Source organism: Meles meles, chromosome 5 (assembly GCF_922984935.1).
Source record: "Meles meles chromosome 5, mMelMel3.1 paternal haplotype, whole genome shotgun sequence".
NCBI classification, from domain to species: domain Eukaryota; kingdom Metazoa; phylum Chordata; class Mammalia; order Carnivora; family Mustelidae; genus Meles; species Meles meles.
In genome coordinates, this window is record NC_060070.1 from 134,103,145 (window position 1) to 134,111,108 (window position 7,964).

The 7,964-nt window shown below is 41.2% G+C and overlaps 1 pseudogene; it reads right to left on the reverse strand.

The window, feature by feature from the left end:
• Positions 1 to 317: 317 nt before the first annotated feature.
• On the reverse strand, positions 318 to 412 carry LOC123942781 (annotated as a pseudogene).
• Between the last annotated feature and the right edge of the window lie 7,552 nt (positions 413 to 7,964).

Consider the following 7,964-nt stretch of genomic DNA (forward strand, 5'->3'; position numbering starts at 1 on the left):
GCAAAACACACTCACGCAGACAAGTACCAAGGCTGGCCTGGGAATAATGGTTAGGCTTTCAAGGGTTTTCCTATCATTTGGAGAGTTCTAGAAGAGGACTACTGATTTAAAATTATGAAACCCAAAACGCAGAAGTAATTAATCATTCCATTACAAACTTAGTCATTGAAAAGATCTTAACACAGCTGGTCTCCTGACATGAAATACTACTTGAACAGGGCTTGCACTTCTATTTTGTCTTTCCTCACGGTGATCATGTAATGGCTGGTGAGCAGCTTTTGAGCACCTACAATAGCTAACTGAACTGTCTTGACTTGGTATAGTCTGCTAAGTCATACAAAAAATTTAACAGATATTAAACTGATAAGAACAGATACTACACTTGATCTTAGCCAAAAGGCCGAGAAGCGATAAGAAATATTTAAGGTTATGATTCACTCAGTTTGGGAACTGACTTCATTTTGAAGCTACAGCTGTGATTTCCCTATTGTCCCACTTCCTTTTCTAGAACTCACCTACGAGATTTCAGAGTGTAATGAACCGCCCTTCTAGCAACCCTTGGGCACTTGGCTTGCCAGTCTCCTGAGTCTCCCACAGTCTCCCTGTGGGAGCTGCTATGTACAAGCAAGAGGCCATTTCGGCCTCTTCTCTGGAATCCTCCACGTGTGGTCGTCTGCCACAGGAGCCTGAAGTCTTGTGTGCGTGTGCACAGATGAAGCCAAGATGTGCGCACCATGATTCAACCTATTTTCTCCTGGGTTTTCAGGGAATGGTGACTGGGCTCCTACCTGGAACCTTCCACATCATGAGGAAGGCAGGAGAATCCTGAGGGTGTCTGTGCTCCCGTCTCAGCTTTGTCACTTAGTAGCCGAGTGGTTTTTAGTAAGTGACTTGTGTACTCAGGTTCCTCATTTACAAAATGAGGATATACATACTTCACTGTATGGCTGGGATAATAATTCGTATTTATTAAAACATTTACCATGTGTCAGGTACTATTTTAAGCCTTGGTGATGTGGTAAATACAATTCCTCAAAAAGGGGTGACAGACAATGGAAGGACACGGTAGTTTCAGGTAGTGGTGAGGGTGGACAATCAAAAACAGTGCTGGGACGCAGATGCCACCTTGATGGCTCGGACGAGGGGAGCGGGACGAGGGGAGCGGGTCGGGGAGGACCAGATCGCCCGTGGATGACAACGGGCTGCATGATCACTGGAGTGTGACTAGTGGCCAGACGAGGGGCAGGACTGGACTCACTGGGTCAACATGGCACAAGGACTGGGAGGCAGAGTGGGGCAGGAGGGGTAGCACGCAACACGGGGCCTGGCACAAAGCCAGCCGCAGATGTAGTTTATTAATTTAAAAAAAACAAGGCAGGGGAAGCTGGAGTTCCTTTAAGGAAAAAAGGAAAAATACTCTCAAGGATTTTCCACCAATAATCTTAATTTTCTCTGAATATGTAAAGTGACAATATATCCAAGTTTCTTAAATTGGCTCATTTCCTGAGCTACAGCAAAGCTGCCCACAACTATTGTGATTATTATATTCATTGTAGGAGGCTCAGATAAATTCAACATTTCTTCCATTATAAAATAGAAGCATTTTAAAAACATTTTAAGAAGGGACAAAAAAATCTAACACCCTACCACAGAAACTGCTTTAGCATCTTGTATGTATACTGGTCTTCGGACTTTGGACTAATCCGATATTTATTTAATACTGAGTGTTTTAAGCACTGTGGACAAGAAATTAAAATGCTGGTTCTTACTGTCCTAATAGTTTTTGATATCTCATTTTTTCCTTTAGGAAAGACTAAAAACATTACATAGCTATAAACACTGCATCTTCAAAGTTTTTTTGGAGACCTCCATACTTTTTCTATGAAGAACACATTAATTCAGCTCTATTGCTTACCATAAAACCTTGAAAAGTAAATTCTAGGTACTGACTCATCAACGTAGATGAGGAAGTTAAAAGATGCCTCTTTGCTTGCTTAAAAATGTTCACAAGTTTAGGATATGCGGTCTGTACAATTACTGGGAACCCAAACTCTCAATGTGAGTATTGGGCGGGGTGGGGGTTGGGATGGGGGAGCGTCTTACGGCCATCACCTGGAAAGTCAACTAGCCAACAGAAAGCCCAAGTGAAAGTTATCCTCAATCATCGTTATTCTAAAGCAAGACTTTGTGGCTTGAAACGTCAGAATTTTAAAAGCAGAAAATGTGGGAGGCTTTCTTTCTACAAATTCCAGGGGAAAATTAGTATCAATATTGTACTTCTCTCTTTTTTTTTTTTTTTGCTTAGCATTTCAGATTCACTTTGAGCTTCTCATCTTTAAGACCTAGCAATAATACACAGTAGCAATTCTGGAGACATTCTGTACTGCGTACAAATACTTTCAAGACCAGCTTTAACTGAGGCATATGTAAATTTTAAAATGCATTTTACAGGACAGCAGACCCGTTTAGGTGGTAGGCTAGACCACTGGAAATAGCGAAGAAAACGGCTACTCTTGGGTTCACCAAACTGGAAAAACTGTGATTTCCAGATACTCATGGAGCAGCAACGTTTCTCAAAGGCGCACGAGGAAGTTATGGATTAATCAGGCTCACTTTCATCAAGCAGTCCTGAGAGACAGCTAGAGAATGGTCCCGACAGTCACCAAATAAAACCTGAGGAAGAAAGCTGTCATAAGTAACCTGATGAAATTACGCCAGAAATCATATTCCGAGTCTGAAAGCACTAGAATGAAAATAGCAAACTCAAGACCTCCTGCAATGAATTAGGAAATAAAAAAAGAAATATTTGGAACCAGCGGTATTTTGCCTATAATGAATGAGTTCAGATGTCTTTGAAGTTCTGAAATTGTTAGATTATGAAGCGGAGAGAATTACAATTTAATTTACTTCATAGCAGAGCTAAAATTAGTAAGAATTTGTTAAATGCTTATGTGCAAATGACTGTACTTGGATTTCATGTTGGACAAATGGGAGCCATGTTACTGGAGAATGGGGAAAAGTCAGATTGGGGAGATTTACAGAGGGAAAAAAACATCTGTGACTTGTTTGTTCCGGGTTACAATAGAAAGTTTAAGTGAAAACCAATCACAGGTGGTTAGAATGGCACCAGGAAAAGAAGCAAGGATTGAGGTAATAAACAGTTAATAAACTCTCCAGACCTAGTACAGAGAGAAGGACAATGAGGTTGAGTTTGGGGTTAGAGATAAGGAAAGGAGGCAACAGCATCACAGAAGCGAAGAGGAACTTTGGCGCCGGGGCCGGGGGTTGGGGGTACACTGGTGGGCAGTGGGTTAATCACACAAGCCGAGGCCAGAGAATTCAGAGTGCAGAAGGCTGGTGAACAGGGAATCATGAGATCCTGAGAACGGGTTTTTTTGGACAGAAGCTAAATCAAAACAAATTTAAAAGACTGAAAGCCTAATGAAGAAAAAGAATCCAATAGTTTAAGAGATACTTTGACAGAGAGAAAACAAAACCGGAATGCAGTTAGAGGGGCAAGGGAATCATGCAAAAGACAGGAGCGTTTTCGTATAGGTGCGCACAAAAGGGAGAAAGTCACAGACGGTGAGGACGAAGGGAAAGGAGGCGCACATCTGGAGTGAGAAGTCTCAGGAATCTGAAAGACGGGACTGTGACAATGAAGAAGGCCCAGCAACAGCTCTGAACACCTTGTGCAGACAGTGGTCTCCTGCACAGACCAAGATGGCACCCAACCAGGATTTTCCCCTGAAACCAGACTATCAGGCCATCAGGCACGTAGTCACCGCAGGGCCCAAAGGGTCACAGGATATTACCTGTGGTTCCCGAAAGGAGATTACTTCCAGGCAGGGGCTTCAGTCTAAACCAGATGTGGGTTACCCAGGTGGAATTCAACTAACGCGTCAAGCTAGACCACTCTCAGACCACCGCGGAGTCCTCCCTCTGCCACTACCTTCTCTGCAGGCGGCGTCAGGACAGGCAGACCACAGCCTGCTCTAGACCCTGCTTCCCGCTAAGTGGACACACAGAGTGCCAGCAACTTGCAGGGGTAAACTGAAATACATAACCAATATTTTTAGCCATGAAAAGCTCACTCAATTATGAACAGTCTGAGGTATTAAATACAAGACCTTAAAAAACATGGGACTCTAATAATAAACCATGCAGGAGAGTTCAAGGGACGAAGTCCTGTTTTCATGCGTACTGAGGACCAATGACTTTACATTTTCTACCTTGGATGACGGCAACAGGTGCTCTTAAAAAACGCCACTGTCCAGAGTATTGATAAATCTACCTTGACTTTTGGCTGTGGTAACACAGAAAGAGAGAAGAAGGTATCTGCCTCAGGGGAAGTATCGAGCAATCCAACTAGACCCTGAGCAACTACAGCACAGGTATGCAGACTCTGTGCGCGAACACGAAGGTGCTCCAAGGAGTCACAGGTCTCGTCCCAGCAAAGCTGGAGGCAGCAATGGACCCAATCTGCACCATGGGTGCCTCTGGGCTCCCTGAAGCGGCTGTCTGACGGATGATGGGGTTGTCTAGGGCCGTTGGGAGGAATGAATAGGAATGTGTGTGGAACACAGAGCACGTCTGACACACACGCACCTGCCCGATCTGATCACTGTTCTTATGAAAATATTTCATACGCCTTTCTCACATGCTTTTAGAACCTCAGCACCTATTTTGACAAATGTTAAGACAGATGACCAGACAAACGGATTTCGGAAAATACACAGGTGAGACTGATTCTCTTTGGGTAGCTCTGTGTGAAGCTCAAAGACATTCTGAGGGGAATGTAAAAAGTGTTCGGAAGAGCAATGCCATCACTGGAAAACATGGCAGCTGCTCCAAGTGTTCTGAAAAAGAGAATTCTCAGTTTGATGGGCAAGCTCTAACAGATGATAATAAAACTCCCCTTGGCGGCCCTACTGCTCTGGTTCATCATTACATCCAGAGCGTTAGCTACACTACATGTCCATCTTGAGACTCTCACTCTCTAGCTTAAAAAAAAGAAAGAAAGAAAAAAGAAAATACCACTATTTAGCTTTCCTCTACAGTAGAATTTAACTACTATCCACGTTGAAGTCCAAAAAGTACCATGTACACCTCCCACTGACATGCTTCACAGGACGTTACAGTATGGCGCTTTACACCAGCAGAAGCGATGGCTGACGTAGCTTCCGAGGCGCCAGGCAAAGTTCTGAACAGCTACCAACTCTAAAAGGGAGGCACCCAAAACGGAAGCCAAAGAGATGATGTAACTTGACTCTAACTAACAGCTGAATTTGAACCCAGGCAGCCATAGAGGAGTCCATTCCATACCTTAGTTCTTTCTGGTTTTGCTAACTATATTCAAGAATCATTTAGTAACACTGTATTAAGGGTTTGTAGGTAACAGAATCAATTTGGACACTTCAAGTATCTCTCAATTTAAAAAGAACAAACACTTCAAGACTCCACAGATGAGCTGCCTTCTCAGGTTCACACTGCTTAGAGGCCAGGGTGGGCTACAGTCACAGTCCAAAGGCTAGCACACCAAACCACCTCTCTTTGTTCAGCCTCACAGAATGGCCAATGATCCCGGGTTATCACCAAGAACACTTCTGAACACATTCCCACAGAAGAATGACAAAAGAAAACTGGCCCACATTTTCTCGTTCTTTCTTTAAACATTTGTGATTAGGTTTCCACATGAAAACTGCAAGCAAGACAGTGGGGATAAATGCCAAATAAGATGCAGAACTCACAGTCCGCAGTGAAACAGACACAGAACCGAAGTGACAGATCATCACAGGCACTAGAAAAATCTATGGAAGGGTTGTTCTTCATGTTTTCTAGAGAATACTGGATTTTCTTTCTGATGCTCCATGGTGCCCATTAAAGGAAATCCACACTTGAACAGAAAGAAGACAGAAGCTTAACCTACAATCCCAGTGTTGTGTAGTTGTATAACCAAAGCACGAGTACAGCTGACCCCTGATTGCAGGTTTCAGGGTACTGATTCTCATGCAGTCAAAAATCTACTACCTGTGACTTCTCAAAAACCTAACTACTACTAGCCTACTGCTGGCCAGAACCATTATCAATAATACAGGTGATCAACACATATTTTGTATATGTATTATATACGACTCCCCATAATAAAGCTAGAAAAAAGATTAAATCGTTAGAGGTAATACATTTACAGAACTGGGTTTATTAAAAAAAAAAAAAATCCACAGGTAAGTGGACCCATGCAGTTCAAACCCATTGTTCAGAGGTCAACTGTACTTCCCATTCATCTTTTAACATGAAGATGAATCTTCAACCTTTTAAAACTTAAAAATCTAGCCAAACTAGTGTATCAATCTCAAAAAAAAAAAAAAAAAAGTTTTTAAAGACCATGATTTTGTTAATCAAGTGTAAAGAGGTGTCATTATTGAGATTAAGTTGGGTACTGTGGATGACTCAATTATCATATATAAATTTTGAATTACATGTATACACCACAAACTAACACACAAATCGATTTGTAACAGCTGAGAGACTCTTTGGGGTTATTTTTTAGTATTTTGGAGTTGAGTGGCATTTATATACTACTGTATAGTATAAGTACAGATATAGTAATATTAACTACTGAGTTTATTGGAGCTTTTTGGCTCCTGAATTCTGGAAAACCAAGTATTAGTAAGCTGCCCAAATGCTTGGTTTTATAAAATTTCCATCTTAAACATGGTACAGGGGAAAGAATATGGGAGTTTTTGAAAAAGCTCTGAATCTAAAATCAAATTGTAACACCTTGTACAAGCTAATTAAATTCGGGAGGTTTTTTTTTTTCTTCTGTAAAGTGAGAATCACCTTCCTTCAGGGAGTTGTTGTGAAGCTTTATTAGATGATGAAAGGAGAGGCCCAACAGAACACAGTCCGTGGCTGATGTTTAATGAATGAGTTCCTTTTCTATTGCCTTTAAAAAGGCAGCTATTGGTACCTGAACCTCAGAGCCATACTCCTAAATAATTCCAAAGTCTGAAAAAGGGAAAACTCCAGAACTTCAGGTTAGATATAGAATTAATTACTATAAAAGTCTAGGCTTTTGTGTAAACAAAGAATGAAAGCATACAAATGTTAACTGGTAAAGTTCTGTAAGAGGCCTAAAACTGCTGCGAGGTTTGCAGGTCAGCTCTGTTCTTGCCCCGTGCTACGCTAAAACGCCGCTTATGCGAGCAGTGAGGAGTTGAAGGTTGCTCTTTACTAAGCTGGAGAGATTAGTTCAAAGTAGCATTTTATTTAGTAAAACTAGAATAAACATATTGATTTTACAGCTATAAATCATGCCGTCCAAAAATGTGGCGAATATTTCAAGTGTAGCTGGAAATACAGATTATAATTTTTAAATTTAAGCTGACATCTAATTTTGGAACTAAAACAAAGAATGAAAGACCAAGAACTGTAACCTATCAAAACCCCAGTGAGAGACAATGTGTATTGCCAAGTTCAAGATTTAAATTAAAAAAAATTACTTCATTAAATTCACTAATCAAGTTTCTTTTTTCTTCCAACCAAGGGTATGGAAATCATTCTACCAAAAAAGATGAATGTTATATGAGACTGACATATTACATTTACCTACTACTGTACCTCCAAAATAATGTTAAGTCATTAAATAAAGATTTCAAGGTAACATTACCACCACTGACTACTCCTCAACAGAGACAAATACAATTAGAGGCTAATGCACTGCAAATATACCTTTAAGGCAGTGGCTTTCAATGTTGTTGTTGTTTTAAGAGCTAAATCTGCCTTTTACTCCTATCAAAGTCACTATTTTCTGAAACTTACTTAAAATTAAAAACTACCAAAGTCAAGCCCATGTTCCTCTGACTTCTCTCTTCCTCAGGACCTTGCAGGTCCCATTCCCGCCCCACCCCACTGTTCAGACAACACTTCAGAGGGCAGGGGTGGTCTGAAAAGTCACTCACTAC